The sequence below is a fragment of the Haemaphysalis longicornis genome, unplaced genomic scaffold (assembly GCF_048455015.1).
Source record: "Haemaphysalis longicornis isolate Haplotype H1 unplaced genomic scaffold, Haemaphysalis longicornis Haplotype H1 scaffold_10, whole genome shotgun sequence".
Taxonomy (NCBI): domain Eukaryota; kingdom Metazoa; phylum Arthropoda; class Arachnida; order Ixodida; family Ixodidae; genus Haemaphysalis; species Haemaphysalis longicornis.
In genome coordinates, this window is record NW_027526204.1 from 146,890,087 (window position 1) to 146,906,110 (window position 16,024).

Here is a 16,024-nt window from a genome sequence, read left to right on the forward strand (position 1 = left end):
GCTGAGATTCTATGTGGTACAACATCATGCAAACGACCCTTCGTTCTAGGGCCGGTTAGTGACCGCGGCCAGGCAGATTACACGTCAATTTTAGATCTTTTGGAGACTGCGTTTGATGATTTCAAGCAAGCCTCTGAAAGCGATGCAGTTGATTGTTTGTGGCAGAAATTCAAATCAATAGCAAACATCTGCATAGACAGGTTTGTCCCATTTGGATTTAAAAAAAAAAAAGACTAGTCCCTGGATCACTAGATATATTATCCACACTAAACGCAAAATAAAGAGATTACGCAAAAGGCAAGGCCACTATGAGCAGATTTCACAAATATGAGCAGCGTTAAAAATCTAAATCGCTAGGTCAAAAAAAGGTTTTTCAATGAAACGCTTTCTGGTTTCTTGCGCACTCCGCCTAGAAACTTTGGCTGTACTTGAGCGATTTGAATGAATTGAACAAATCACGGTTGGCTCTGATATTGTAACTCAGGAACAATTGATATAGCTAATGGTTTCAATCACTTCCTGCAATCTGTATTTACAAAGATGGCCTTCACACATGAAGATAATAGAACGACCAATACTTGCGCATGAGCCATGAACCCAGTTTCATTTGATCAAGCGGGCGTGTTTCAGCAGCGACTTAATTTGAACGAAAAGAAGGCTAATGGACCCGATGGAATACAAACTGTGTTTTTGAGGCGGTATGTGGAGTGGATGTCGTTTTATTTAGCCATTGTTTCCCAAAATCGCACTTGACACATTCGCTCACAAAAGACTGCCTGAGTGCCATGGTTAAACCGGTATTTAAAGGTGGCGTTAGGATGATTTTTACCAACTGCTGTTTACTAACTTTTTTACTAACTGCTGTTGCGTTTGCTGTTAAGTTTTTGAACACGTCATTGCAAAAAACATGGCTATTTTCTTGGAGACAAATTAGATGATAAACCGCCCGGGTTTAGGCAAGGGCTTTCCACGCTCTCCAAACTGGTTGAAATCTCCACTATTTTACCGCTGCTGTAGATAACAAGGAACAAGTCGAAGTAATAAGCATAGACTTTGGAAAAGCCTTCGATAAGGTCTCGCACCATAAATTGCTCTTTAAGCTCAAACAAACGGGCGTAGACGAAAATATCTTAAAGTGGATAGAGGAACTTTTTAAAGAACCGGAAGCAGTTGGTGCGAATTGATGGGTTTGAGTCTGAATCTCTTGATGTTTGTTCCGGTGTCCCACAAGGGTCCGTGTTTGGCTCATTGCTGTTTTTGGTGTATATAAATGATGTGGTTGACGTTTTTAACCCTCCTGTAAAAATTAAATTGTTTGCCGACGATTGTTCAACCTATGCCTCAGTGACATGGGCGAAAGACCAAAATGTAATTAATGATTGCCTCCAGGATTTTAAAACACGGTGCGATAAATGGGAGATGAAAATAAATTATTGTAGGACAACATGTGCGGGCAGAAATAAAAAGGAACACGTTCTACCATTTGCCTACAGCATTGGACCTAACTATTTAATGCTGGTGTGTGCATTTGAATATTTGGGAGTGCATATCACGAATGACTTGAAAGGGCGCGCACATGGCGAGAAAGTATGCTATGCCTCTTGCAGAAAACTGCGTTTGTTGCGTGCTAAATTACCGAATGCTACGAAGGACGTCGAACTGCTATCATAAAAAAACATTTGTGTGCCCCACTGTAGAATATGCTGCCTAGAGCCCCACCCTCTGCTACCCCCCCCCCCCCCAAAGGGCTAATAAGTAAACTGGAAATAGTTCAGAGACTTTCCGGGCTATTTATAGGTTAGAAGTATAAAAGAATGGATTCAGTTACGCAAACGGTAAAACTAAGCGGTGTTGAATCTCTAGAAACTAGACGACAAAAGCAGGACTTAAAATTATTCTTTCAGATATTTCAAGGTCAAATAAAAGTAGAAGAATTCACGTACACCCCCCGAATAAGCTCAGCAGCCGGATGAAACATGCCGCGGCAGTTCGCCCCTTCGACGTCTTTCGCAACTCCTTTTTGACCGATGTTATTGAAGCATGGAACAAATTGCGGCGACATATTGTTGAAGGTTCTGTCGTTAAGAAATTTGAAAGTGCTCTTGATGTTTACTTCGCCGAGTATTGAATATGCGATTGTGTTATTGTTTGATGTTGCTGAAAGTATCAATGTCTATTTGCTATCCGTATCGTTTGCTTCCCTCTCTGTAATGACGCTCAAGTGAGGTTTGACAGTATATACAAATAAAAACATAAAATAAAAATGTATTGTTGGCCCTTCGCGTTTTAAATTTACTGACTATTTGAACGGGCTTCGAAGCGCGTTAAAAGGGCCATTGGTTCGTTGTTACAGCAAAAATATTAAAAGCTTCTTTGACTGCTGTAATTTTTTTGCGTCTAATAATAAGCAAACGCACCCGTCTGAATAAGCTTTACTCATATATTTATTGAGTGGTTCAGTTGCTAATTTTTATCGGGGATTGCCTGTGCGACAGATATACTCTGACCACTTATTTTAAAGTGTTAATAAGGGCGGTATTTTTGTGAAACTTTTCCAGAGGTGCTGAGCTCACCGCATAAATAACCATACAGGCCCCACCGCAAAACGTGCTTCATCAATAATTTGTTCTAATAACCTTGCTTGTTTTTGATGCGTACGCTGAGTGCGGAGAGTCATCATTAAACCTCACTCAGCTCGTATTGCCAATGCTTTGTGGAGCACTTCTAGGAACAAAACGTGCAACAGATCAACCAACCTTTTTAGTTTATTCCCCTGGGTTCTGAGAAGCGATTCTATTGCGATACGCCATGGCGCCAGCTGTCAAAAAACCTACATACTGCGTGACTGGAAAGACAAGGTAATTTCTGAATTTTTATATGTTTAGGTTGAAAAGTGAACTAAGCCTCCACCAAGAAATGCATGCCGTCCCACGCCTTCTTATTTAACCAGCGTGGGAGCGAATAATCAGTTTATCCTTCCAAAGTTCTCGCCACAAATTTAATTTCTGGAGTTCATTCTGCGTAAGTTGAACTCCAGCGTACTTTGTCGCCTTCAGAGGAGGCCCTTGGCCACACCTGACAGAGTACACGGGCGGTTGCGACCACAGCATCCCTAGAATAGTAGTCTTTTATTATCGTTTTTATTTTCGAGTAGCTTCTGTTTGTTGCGGTGTTTGGCACAGTTACCAAGTGGGGGATCCTCGTTAAGGTGGGGCTATGTCACTGTCTTCTTTTTCGCCTTTCAGGAACAAAAAAAGATTACATAACTGCTTTTATATCTGTAACAAGACCGTGGATGTATTCGTACCTATAGCTGAAGCAAAACCTTGAAGAGTTTGTGAGGCGTTTTTTTCTAAACGAGCCAGATCCACCTAACGCGAATTTCAGAAACAAGTGGAAGTTTTTCACCGAACCTAAATGCAACGCCGTCAAATGAATTGTACTATATATTTTACATACTAGCTTGAAGACGTTTATGGCCACAAGTAAATAATATTTATGGCGTGAATTTGAGCAATATTGAGGTGGTAAGTTTGGATTTGGTTCAAATTGAATTGAAATACTCAAGTTGATGCTGCATTCTTACGAAAAGTTTATTTAAATTGACTTTGAAGCACGGTGCGATTGCGTTTAGGAGAAAAGGGCCTCAAAAACATGCAACATGGCTTCAATAACAGTAGAACTATACATGCAGGTGAGAGCAGGTGAGGCCTCTTTGCACCATTAGCAACTCTTTTCAAATTCTTCCCTAATATAATTTTATCCGGCACGTTTGGAAGCCCTCGCGAAGTAAGCAAGCTCATAATTGCTTTGGCATGATTGTACAAACCGCTTCACAAAAATGCTGCTCACATTTTCTTCACCCCAATAATGAAGAGGTTCGTACTCTCAGTGGATAGAGGTGGGGTGGGGGGGGGCAGATTTGCAAGGGCTTGTAAGTGGCGGCTATTTAGTTAAGTAATAAAGTGGTAAATATGGGAGGAAAGAAATAAATATAACCAGAGTTATTTCATATCGACGGGTCAGACGAAATGATATCATTGTTTCACATCTCCCTGTTTCAGTTCGTTCACTTCGCCTTCCGTTCACTTCGTCGTTAATATTTCGGGATAGATCGTTCGCCGATCTCCTAATTGCCGCCAGAATTGATAATAAGCCCACTCCAAAAAGCAAAACAAAGAATTCCCAAAACACCGACGAAACTATCTTCTCAGTCAAGCCAAAAAAAAACCCCATTGATGAAAGGAATTTGGCTCATTTTGATTCGTGAAACAGCAGGATCTGGCTAATTTTCTATAGAAACTACGATCTTCGTACACGTTTTGAGGCCGTCATCGCAACAATTTTCTTACCACCCGAATTTTATAAGAAGGTTTCTGAGTTTTTCTTGTCACTGACTTTTTATCCGCATTAGTTTCGGTTTCTGGATCTGGCTTATTACAACAAAAACGCCTCAATTGTTGTGAAGCGTTTCGACATACAGGTCTACGCTGGTGCACTAGCACACCGCAATGACAACTGGGGCAGCGAGCGCACATGTTTTATAAATTATTCTCTTGTTTCTCACTGCCGCTGTGGCCCTATAACACTACTAAACCCAAAGTGATCAGCCGTATTATCTACCTGCCCCTTATTTCTGAGTGGTAACGCACCCGTAGTGAGCAAACGTATGACCACCAACCCACGAAGCAATATTGCTACTCCACGGCTCAGCAGTTTATATGCGCAGGCACATCGTATAACTTCTTATCGGTTGATGTACTAAGTGGCTATGGCGCTTTTCGGATAAGCATGAGGAAGTCAGTTAAATTCTAGACAACGACATTTGTTTTTCTTGTGTAGGCCAAAAACGATATGCATCCGCGTGTCCAGATTTAGGCGCAGGAGTTAAAACTCCAAACGTCGTGTAAACTAACCTGCAGACCTCCACTACGGCGAGATGCATAAAAATGAAGCCAAGAAGTAGCTCGGTTACAAGTCTTGGGTACAAGTCGCCAAGGTCATGCTTCGGCGGATGAAAGTGTAATTCGAACATTCGAGCAACTTGGCGGGGGGTTTGACGTTGATTGACTTTTTCTTAAGTTAACCTAGCGCTAAGGTCACCATATTGAAATATAAGGTGACCTTATTGATATAGAGGTTGAATATAAGCGTAACGACATATGCGCTTGCGTAAATCGGCCAGTGACTACAAAACCCGCTGTCAGAAGTTCGACGCCAGTTCAACAATTAGGCTCCGGTGTTGGCGTAGAGTGAGTTTGACGTTGCTTGGCTCGTTCTTAAATTTACCTAGCTTAAGCTCACCTCATATTAGACTTGTATATAGACATATGCGCTTAGGTACACATCGTCCAGTGACAACAAAACCTGCGTTAGAAGTTCAACGCCAGTTCACTAATTAGGCTCCGGTGATGGCGTAGAGCGAGTTTGACGTTGCTTGGCTCATTCGTATTTCACCCAGCGCTAAGATTACCTTATATTAGAGTATAGCTTATATTAAAGTATTAAAGTATATATGTATGTATATATATATATATATATATATATATATATTTATTGGGTCGTATACATATATATATTTGGGTCGTATAATCAAGGACGCAAGTGACAGAATGAAGGGGCAAGTACAAAAACGTCGACTGGCCGAATCGACAGGAGATAGAGACTGCCACCGCGCAATGGTAAAGCAGTGTTATAGGTAGCAGAGACGTGGCACAAGTGACTGGGAAAATGCGACTCCAGACGCGTGACTCCTGCGTGAGGAAAATGTTTTTGTTTGCTTACATGTGTTTGTGCAATTTAACTTTGTGGTCTGGACTTGAGCTTGGCTGTTCTCAGCCACGCTCTAGTGCGGCCAGCGTGCGCCAGCGTTAGAGCAACATGTGCGGGTGAGCGTGTGCTTGTGTGCATGGGTGCAGTTAAATGGTCTCTTTACAAGCTTTTTAGCCTAGACCCGGTGATTTTGTTCCTACTAGGAAGAACAGAAGCAATTTGTAGCTTTATTAAACGAACGCTGCCCGCGTCGTTTTTGTACTGGTAATCTGTGCCCTAGATAATTGCGGCCAGCGCATGTACCATGCCAACGTGACTAGTAGAAAACGTTGTTTCCTAGATGTACTACCTATTTTTATACACTCTTAAGGCACAAGTTTTCGTGCCAGTTCCCCGTAACCTGAAATCCTGAAACCGGCTTGGAAATGGTAACGTTAAAAAATTTTCCTGTGTTTTTTTTATTTTTTTCGAATAGGATTGGCATACAGAACACCGATTCTAAAGGAAGACAGAAAAGTCTGGTTTTTTATATTACCAAAAAAGGATAGTAGAACCTAAATTGTACGTTTGAATGCCTTTTTGGTAAAATGCATATCATGCCTTTTGTGGCCTTGAGCGCCACTTCCGAACTATTGGTTGCTCACGAGTCCTACAGTGAAGAATATTTTCCCTGTTGAAACAAGGCCGCCGGTCCGCGAAGAACAGGGGCCTGAGCCCAAAAATGGACACAATTTTCATGAATGCTGATTGGTTATTTGCAGTGAAACCACAGTTATCGCGTGCAAAAAGGCGTGATTTTCAAGAAACAGCATTTCATTTTTTTACTGTTGTCCGAGACCTGCAAGGAAGCAATTATTGATTGCAATGCTTCTCTGGGAAAAGCGTTGGTGTGTGCTTCGTTCTCTGGTTATCGCTTTGTTCTGCCTTAATTGGTTGCAAAAGGCTCTCTCTGACACTATGTGTCACAGTTTTGCAAGTAACCCTTGCAGATACAAGAAAAGCACTGGTTGAAAGGTCTGAAAATTCGCGTGAGAGTACGCTGGGTTAGAACAGAAAAGTCCCCGAAAAGTCGGAAGACAAGTTCTCTCGCCAAGACGCAGAGTATATTCACTAGCAAAGCAAAAGCAAGGTTTTCCAGTGCACAAAATCTATGACTCCTCAGTGTATAGCTGCAAGTCATTAACTTGTTCTTGTTCTACCAAAGCTCCCCAGATGTGTTCTGTTAGCCCTGATTGTTCTGCAACGCCTGCCAGTGTCCTTATCAGTATGGAAGCCTTGCGTGCCGAATGACAGTGCGGCTGCATGGCATCGCACGTTGTAAAGGGGGGGGGGGGGGGTTGTAGCTGGCATGTGTGTTGGATTTGTAGAACAAAACTTCGCGAATACCACACGATTGCATTGAGCGAACATGGACTCTCTGTAGTATGCAATTTAGCGGAGTTAAAAAAACAATACAATATAAAATACCGTTTAGGCTTTGGTTCGCCCTCCTCAAAATCAGTTTAGTGGTAGCGCATTCAATTCCCAAAATCAGGCTTTGAAATTCAGAAAGGACAATAGAATTATGCGGGCTTACGCATTCAGCTCCAATCCACCGTCATTTGCGACAATGGTAGGAGAAAGGCAGCCCACCTTGTGTAGACAACTCCTCGTAAAACGTATTTTACTATAATTCGTGTCACTTTGTTGGAGAAAAACTAATCCTTGATTTATCGACCACGAAAGTATGACCCATTATTCGGGATTTCGTCAGTTTGCGCTTAAATCCCCCTTACATCTCTCGATACTCATGCTTGAGTTCCATCGTTCGTATTTCTATTGTTCCGGAACTTTAGGCAAGAGGTTTTTGCTGCATTGTAAGCTAGAAACTCGTTTTATATGCAAAGCATTTCTGAGGTAACTCCTCCTAGAAATATCAAACTTACGGTACGGTGCACTCCACAAAAATTGGGCACAGAAACCGATAAAAACTAGTGCCGCAGATAATACAATTAGAGGAATGCAAAGTTCGCATTAAAATGGATTGCTGAAGTGAAATAATACCGCTTCAAGCTCAATGTCAGAAAAGCATAAAAATAAGCGTGAGAGAATAGAGGAAGATATAAATTTGGGCGAACTGCTGCGCGATGACCAAAAAAAACAGCAATAAAGACAAGGACAAAAAGACGGATAGCACCACAGCTACGAGCATGTGCCCCTGAAGTCGTTTTTTTTTTGCGCTAGTTTACTTAGCGCAATAAAGCAATAAAAACTCTAACATATTTTTCGTGGCGTGTGAGCCAACCGTTCTGGATCGAAGCCGCGCAGTGTGGACGAGCCGACAGCTGGGCTGCATCTCCACATTCTGTTAGGCCGCAATAGTTCCAAATGCTAGTATATGTTGAAACTAAAGAAAAAACATTTTATTTAGAGTCCTGTCCGTATGCTACTTCTGCGAAAACACACACAAATTCTCAATTTATAGATTCCCGGTTTTTGCCAAACCAGTCTGGTAACATCACATTTATCAAACATTTCCGACGCACGACCACGCTTTGTACTTTCTCTTTGTTTTCAGAGACCTGCGCCTTCCTGGAAACGTGTTTCCAGTTATTTTTCTTACGTTTCCTGCTTACAACTGCAACCTGGAATCAAATTGTGAGAGCGTTCTATTTTGCCTGTTTTGTGGAATTCGCCACAAGTAGTCGAGGTCAGCTTGAAGTGTTTTCAAAAAAAGAATAATGAGTCGCAAGATTTCCATTTTGCCTTGCATCCGCTTCGTACGTGCGATTTCGGAGGCAGTTTTGGCGAGCATCCTTGATCAGGCCACCTGCGTCCACGCGCAAAAATATAGTCCGCCTCCAGTGCACACAAACAAAGCGCAACAAAACAGAAAACGAGTAGGTCATCACATATAGGACTTCGGTCACCCCTCTGGAACAACAGCATTTTATAAAAAAAGAAAAGACCTTGCCCTCTTAAGATAAAAAATTCCAGCAGCCAAAACAACAGGCAAAAAAAGTTTATGACAGCTGAACACGTGGTTGAAACTTTCATCGATGGCGCAAGTGCTCGCATAACAACGCTGCTAGGAATAAATTTTCTCCCCTTACTCGTCTGCACTCTGAAGCACATAGAGAATTCAGGTTTCATGCATGTTCGGTGGTTAGTATTTTTATAGAGTTGATACGCTTGCATTACCTTTACCACGTACAACCCTTCGAGCCGCGAGCTTTTCGTTTTAAGGCAAAATAAGGTACTATGGTACAACAGGCAAACCGATGCACGCATTGTCTAATGAACGCGAGTGTACTGTAATCTTGGAAGAATGCGAACATCATCCTAATCGATAAGAGAGGTGACATGAAGGAATTAAAAATTACAAGCCGGTCAGCTTACTGTCAGCCGTCTACAAGGTACTTACCAAGGTAATCGCTAACAATTTCTGCCACCTTAGATTTCAGTCAACCTAAAGAACAAGCAGGGTTTCGGAAAGGATATTCAACAATGGACCATATTCACACCATCAATCAGGTGATAGAGAAGTGCGCGGAGTATACAGAACCCCTATATATAGCCTTCATAGAATTTGAGAAAGCATTTGACTCGGTCGAATCCTCAGCCGTCATCCAGGCATTGCGGAACCATGATGTACACGAGCATTATGTAAGAATACTAGGGGATATTTAATGGTTCCACAGCTACCATCATCCTCCATATGGAGAGCCGTAAAATAATTATAAGGAAGGGCGTCAGACAAGGAGACAAAATCTCTTCAATGTTTTTCACCGCATGTTTACAAGAAGTATTCAGCCCATTAGATTTCGAACAGGTGGGAGTAAGAGTAATGGAGAATACCTCAGTAACCTTAGGTTTTCTGAAGACGTTGCCTTGCTGAGTAGCTCGGTGGACGAAATGCAAAGCATGCTTACCGCACTGGAAAAATAGAGTAGAACCGTTGGCCTGAAAATTAATACGCAGAAAACTTAAGTAATTATCAATAACCTCGGGACAGCACAGCGAATTGAGATATGTGGTGAGGCAGTAGAAGTAGTAAGCGAATATATATCTACTTAGGTCAAGTTGTGAACCGGATCTCAAACATGAAGGAGAGATAACTAGAATGATAAAAATGGGGCAATGAAAGGCAGCCTACCGTTGGCGCTGAAGAAGAGAGTGCATGACAGCTGCATCTTACCGGTTCTCACCTACGGGTCAGAAACTTGGAGGCTAAGAGGGTTCAACACAAATTGCGGACGACTCAGCGAGCAATTGAACGGAAGATGATAGGTGTAACATTAAGTGACAAGAAGAGATCAGAGGAGGACAGGGAACAAACGCATGTTACGGACATTATAGTAGAAATTAAGATGAAATGGACGTGGACAGGAAGGTAATGCGAAGGCAAGACAACCGTTGGTCATTAAGAGTAACAGAGTGGACCCCTAGAGAATGCAAGCGTGGCAGGGGGTGGCACAAAGTTAGATTGGCAGAGATCAAGAAGTTTGTGGGGATAAAATGGTCGCAGTTAGCACAGGACCGGGATAATTGGAGATTAAAGGGAGAGGCCTATTCCCTGCAGTGGGCGTAGATAGGCTGGTGATGATTACGAAGGTGTTCTCATGATGCACTAGCAACTGACAAGTTAACTTTTAAGAGGATCCATCTTCGCGCCTTGTGGGAAGCCGACTATTTGAGGCGCTGGCACAATTTGAGATAAAATGTCACAAACACGTTTTCTAGGCTTACGCAAATTATCCTGGCTTAAACAAAGGCATTGCTTCTTGGCTGCGGGACATGGACATCGCGCGTTAGTGCAATAAAGATAGTGCTAATCAAGGATGATATGCTGCAGACTATTCAGACCGTCCTGTGTAAAGCTTACCAGAATGATGCAACGATTACAACACCACGCTATTTTATGCTGGCTATTCAAATTTTAGCCCTGCCATTCTTGATGCGCTAAGTTTGCAACCTCAATGGAATTTTTCTGATGGACAAACTTTTCTACCGAAGGAATGCAAGATTCGATGCCGAAGTCTGTAAGTTACACTAAACAGAAAAACAACGATACAGCAAGAGCACGATATTTGAACACTAACATGCTTCAAATGTCGTCTCTTTAAACAGAATTGATTATTCAAACTTGATTAAACTGCAGATTGCGATGATGAAGGTCGCGGTACTGAAATACATAATTGTGTACAAAATAGAACTTCACATAAGCGAACCATACTGGGTTAAATGATTACATGGGTGTTAGATCTGAAGCGACATTTATGTCGAGAATTCAGTTTGTAGCCGGTTGAAAAACAGTTCTGCAGGAACGAAAATTCAAGCAAGCGACAGTGCATGCCTAACCAAGTTTGTGATTGCCTGCTAGACTGATAAAATGAACTGGGACATTCTTCTCCACAGTACAATTTTACTTCATTTTATTCGATGCCAAAATGTTAGTTTATGAAGTAGAAAGGTCGCTCGAACTAAGCAAAGCATGCTTTTTATTACGAAGGGTCTGAGCTTCAGCTGCGCAACAAGTGAACGTTAGGGGTACGAAGTTGTGAATAATCATGCGCATAATCCTGGTTTATGGCATGTAACTTCGAGTCGTGCCAACGTCTTAGAAGTTTTGAGCCGATTGTAACGTGCTATAGAATGCAAGCAGCCTGTTTTTTTAGAAAATTCACGGACGAACATACGTAATATTGATGCACAAAGTAACGTAAACTATGGACATTCGCCATCCCGTTTCTACAATTAGCCATTTTTACTCACTTGGTCGCTATACCGGCGACGAGTGCTTACAATTAGCTCCAATTCATTGAACGTGTGGACAAGGTGTATGGACTTGCAACACCACAGGGCGTCACAGTGGGGGAAGCACTCTGGTCGGTACCCGAGCCATGCAAAACACACTCCCCAAAATGATATACGCATCTTTAACTACAGCAAAGCAGCGACTGCGAGTCTGTCGGCATTGCGGTTGCGAAAAGCCTTGTTTACAGAAGTGAGATAAGAACTTATGGTGCCCGCCTGAGCACGTGTTGCTCCGATGGCAGGCCAGAGCTGGAGCCCCAACTTTATGTAAAAGAAGTCAAAATCGAGAAGCCATACGAGTGCACTTCTGATGGCTATATCTCTCAACGGAATGAAAAGTCGAGAAAACAAGCATCTTTAACTACTGCAAAACCGTTACTGCGAATCTGTAGGCATTGCGGCTACGAAAAGCCTTGTGCACAAAAGTGAGATATGAATTTATGGTGCCCACCTTAGCACATGTTGTTCTGATGGCATGCCAGAACTGGAGCCCCAACTAGATGTAAAAGAAGTCAAAATCGAGAACCCAAACGCGTACACTTCTGATGGCTATTTCTGTCAACGGAATAAAAAGTCGAGAAAACTAAGAAATTCTTGTGCACTGCCCAAGGTGGGGGTGGGAAATGTCTTATACCTTACAAGCCAGTGCCGAAGATTACGGTAGAAAATCTCGGACATAGTACCAGATGTTGATGCCGCAGTTGGTGAAATGAAGTCGTTATGAACTGGCCGAATAGGTCATACTGGCGTAGTTCTCTACCATCAAGTGTGAAGACGGTGCTTGTAATGTGAGACCGGAGGGTGTCAAGAACATTTTTTTTTTCGCTTGAAAGGAGGACGTCTTAAACGAAGGGCAGAAGAAGCAAGCCAGACGTTGAGTGTGGGAATAGATCGTTTTCTGCGATGTAGCTGGAGAGCCGGGTGTGCACCCTACGTTCGTAGTGATTGCCAAAACACGGTGTGAGAGATAGGACAAATATTTTGAGGTGGGGCTGGTCACGCTTGGGAACGAAGGCAATCCCCGCGTGTTTTCGATCATTTTTGGTTATGTATGTGAGAAGCAAAGAAAGCTTATCAGGATTCATGCTTTTAATGGATTTATTTATTCCGTAAGGTCCGGGAGTAACATTCTTGGTGAGCTTGTATTACCTTCCCTGAGCGTTTTGAAGGGTACACGGAGTTCAAAGGAGGTATAGAAACGCCCCGTGATATCTTTGGCGAGTGCAAAAAGCACTTTTATGATCCTGCACGTTCACGCCTCTCCCATGTACGAGTAGTGGTGAGGCTCGAATTTTTTTTCTCAGCTGACGTGTCGGAAACGCATAACACCAAACAGCAGACATGTTGTTCACTCTTAATTTATTCTATCAATGTTCAAATGTGTCAACATTTTTCTACAGAACAATCAACTCAGCCGAGTACACGTTTTTTTTATTGTGTTCATCCATTAAGAGAATTAAGCAGGCACAAATGTCCTCGACTTACGGTCTACAAAGGGAGAAAGTGAACGATAATACAATAAAACTACTTTGGTATTCACGTGTTAAAAATACAGGGAAAAACTAAGCGTTGTTGACAAACAAATAAAAGAAGATGCATAATATTTAGCGTAAGCAGCGCAATTTAAACACAGGTAGTAGTCGGCTTTCTAACATGAAACCAACCACTGAATTGTTTATTACCATGAAGGAAACAGTGGTTAGCAACTACTGTCTAGTGATTTGTTCAAGAGAACTAAATGCATTGCAATAAAATTTAATAAAACCCCGTAGTCGGATTGGCAAGTATGAAAAGTAAAAAAAGGCGTCCGTACAGATAAGTAGCTCTTGACACGAAGCTAATAGGCTCATAATGGTGCCTGTACGGCTCCTTCGAAGGCTAGGCGGGCGATCTAGTGTCAGAAAAACCTTCTGCACAAAAACGCAGAAAGCTGTCCGCTGCTGCAGCTGTAACCAATAAAATCAGAATGCGGTAGGTGATTTGAGATTCAGGTTACTATGGAACGCTCATACAACCTAAAGAACGCCGCGAACTTCTCGGGCAGGCCTTAAAAACAGGGTGGCATGGTAGAAAATCGCTTGTTAACGTCGGTAGGATGAGATAAGAACAAGGTATGAAAAGGCCAACTTGTGCTTGCAGAAAATTCAGGAACAAGCCGCTTCGCACGCTCCGAGTCGGCCATCTTGTTCTCTCGTCAGGTTTCTCCTGAGCGTATTTTCGTAGCAACTTCGAGATGTTTTTTTTTCAGTCACGTTGCTCCCTAACACAGTTGCCCAAAAGAAATTCTCTCAAAAACTCAAGCGCGGCAAAACTAAATTGGACATCAAAGTGTGGGGAGGTCACAACAAACTCCAAACAACAGCGAGACGTTGATTAAATCTTTGAGAGATGCATTCTTTGCGCCATGTGCTCGTATTTTCCTATGGCCCCCGGCCGTCATAATGTTCTGTAAATTATTCAAGTGGAAGTTGCGGTGCCTTGGTTGAGTGATTAGGCCCACTGCCTTTCAGAATGACTATCAAACGCCGGAGAGGTTAGAAGGGTTTCCGCTGCGGCTGCTTCTTGCGCCATCAAAGACTTGTCCCGGGTGCTCCCTGCCACCGAGGCGACTCTGGCCTAATTGAGTTTTCTGCCGCCTGTGCCCGGGCCTTTTCAAAACAACACGGTTACGAACATCGCATATACCAGAGTGCATTGCGGTTTATATATTTCCTGCATGCGCCCTCACGTGCGTCTAACGAGGCGGACATGACAACGGCGTGTTCTTGCTTCACTGTTAAGCAAAAGGGAGCAAGATAGGGATTAAAATAGGGTTGTACATCTTCAAAACGAACCATTCATCTACAAAACGAGTATCTCTGGCGGAGTGTGTGCCGTGTGCACAAATGCGGGCAATATGTTCGTCCCCACCGATCTATAAGGAGTAACGGGAAGACGAAACGCATGCATTTAGTCTCTTTGCTGCGCCCTTAATCTCCTAGCTGTAATGTAGTCGCGTTGCGATTTCGTGCATATGTCTGTGGGCCGTTTTAGATTTCCAAAACCCAAGCCATTGCAGCCAGTAGGTCCTTTACACAGTGCCACGGGAGAAAATATCAATCAATGCTAGTTATAAGAAAACAGTCTTGGGTTAATCGAGCGGCGGGTTATGACAAGGATCGGCGAAGCGCGTTGCACAAACGCTTCTTGTTATGTTAATACGCTTTGTTGCATACGATTCGCGCGAGGAAATAACGGCCAATGAAAGATTTTAGCGAGTGAACAAACAGACAAATATTAGAGCGCAATGAATATGTACATGTTTTCCAGACCATAAAAACGCATTATTTGCTGATGACATCTGCTGCAAATTAAATATTTTGGCTACAGCTAAGTGTCTTGAATCAAACATATGACAATGCTGCAACTGCTATAAAGCCGGCGGCATTTAGCCGTCCCGTTGGTCTAGCAATGCTAACTTAAACAATTCATACATACGCAACCCTGAATTTCGTTTCGCCTAATCAGGAAATAATGGTCTGTTTTCCTATTCTGACACTAACCCAGACTACCACTTTCACATATGATACCTGGACCACTCAACGCATGTAGCGAAAACTAAGAACACACTTAGTTTGCGATACTTGGAGCGGAGACAAATGAGTCGTCCGATCACCCAGCCACCTGTCTCAGCTAGGCTAGGAGTTGGTTGTTTTTTACGAGAAAAACCAATGGTTGGGAGGCTCTCCTTAGAATCAAACTGAGCAATAGTTCCTATAGTTAGCAAGCGCTAAGCGCAAAGCTCAAATCACGGTCACGTTCGCCTGCGCGGATAAAAATTCAGAGACGAGTTGCAAGGAATCTGTCACGTTGTGCGCGACGCTACACGCTTTATACTTCAATATTTTGTACGGGAACTTCCGTCCGGCGGCGTTGTTTAGTAGTAGCGTGTTGGGTTCCTTGTGTATAGCCGCGGTACTCGCTGGTTTTATCTCTGCTGGTGTCGTGTTTTTTTTCTCGACTCCCTTGCCGCAGTTCGTCCTTGTGGAGTATCGGAACGGACCAACAAGGTGGCGCACTTACGGTTCGTCGGGTCACATTTAGTCCCCAGAGGGAGTAATGAATTGGTAAAGACCGTTATTACCCCTGAGGACGAACGTTCAGACATTTCTGCCTAAGAGTGACGAGTATCCTCCAAGCTAAAGCAATATTTGTGCTAGAAAACTTCGTGTGGCGCGGGCAGTGTTTTGTTGTTCTCTAACTTTGGAGGTAGTGGAGATCTTCATTGTGCATAATTCGTAGACAAAATAGAGGAATGGGGATGTTCTTTGTTCTTCCTTTACCATCCGAGCTCTCCTTCGGATGAAAAACATTCAGAAATGCTCTGGTTTTCTTATGAATTACTCTCGAAGGCATTTTCTTCTTCGAGGCCCCGAACGTTTTCTCATGCGCAGATACTAGCAGTTTATTTTGTGGT

At 42.8% G+C, this 16,024-nt stretch overlaps 2 long non-coding RNA genes across 3 annotated transcripts in view; both read right to left on the minus strand.

Annotated features, from left to right (window-relative positions):
- LOC144159598 (uncharacterized) overlaps positions 1–16,024 on the minus strand; it is a 699,997-nt gene that overhangs the window by 138,580 nt on the left and 545,393 nt on the right. The gene's annotated exons all lie outside the window — the stretch shown is intronic.
- Positions 8,194–16,024, minus strand: part of LOC144157994 (uncharacterized) — a 31,240-nt gene continuing 23,409 nt past the window's right edge. For both annotated transcript variants that reach the window (XR_013319930.1, XR_013319929.1), the window contains one exon: positions 8,194–8,581. This is a non-coding gene — a long non-coding RNA (uncharacterized LOC144157994). The remainder of the gene's footprint in view (positions 8,582–16,024) is intronic.